Genomic DNA, 301 nt, shown 5'->3' with positions numbered 1-301 from the left:
GCTCCGCGGCACGCGGGATCCTCCCAGACCGGGGCACGAACCCGTGTCCCCTGCATCGGCAGGCGGACTCTCAACCACTGCGCCACCAGGGAAGCCCAGCTTTCCCATTTTTATTTTTATTTATTTATTAATGGCTGCATTGTGCGTGGCATGCAGAACTTCCCTGACCAGGGATGGAACCCGTGCCCCCTGCAGTGGAAGCGCGGAGTCTTAACCACTGGAACACCAGGGAAATCCAGATTTCCCATTAAAAAAAAAAAAAAAAGTTTCTTCAAATTTAATTTTTTTTTTTTTTTTTTTT

General features: G+C 48.2%; 1 protein-coding gene across 5 annotated transcripts in view; it reads left to right on the top strand.

The window, feature by feature from the left end:
* Positions 1 to 301, top strand: part of CYP27C1 (cytochrome P450 family 27 subfamily C member 1) — a 22,176-nt gene that overhangs the window by 8,726 nt on the left and 13,149 nt on the right. The gene's annotated exons all lie outside the window — the stretch shown is intronic.

This window comes from Physeter macrocephalus, chromosome 2 (assembly GCF_002837175.3).
Source record: "Physeter macrocephalus isolate SW-GA chromosome 2, ASM283717v5, whole genome shotgun sequence".
In the NCBI taxonomy this organism is placed as follows: domain Eukaryota; kingdom Metazoa; phylum Chordata; class Mammalia; order Artiodactyla; family Physeteridae; genus Physeter; species Physeter macrocephalus.
Note: the sequence above shows the minus strand (reverse complement) of the source record. Positions and strands in the feature narration are given on the sequence as shown.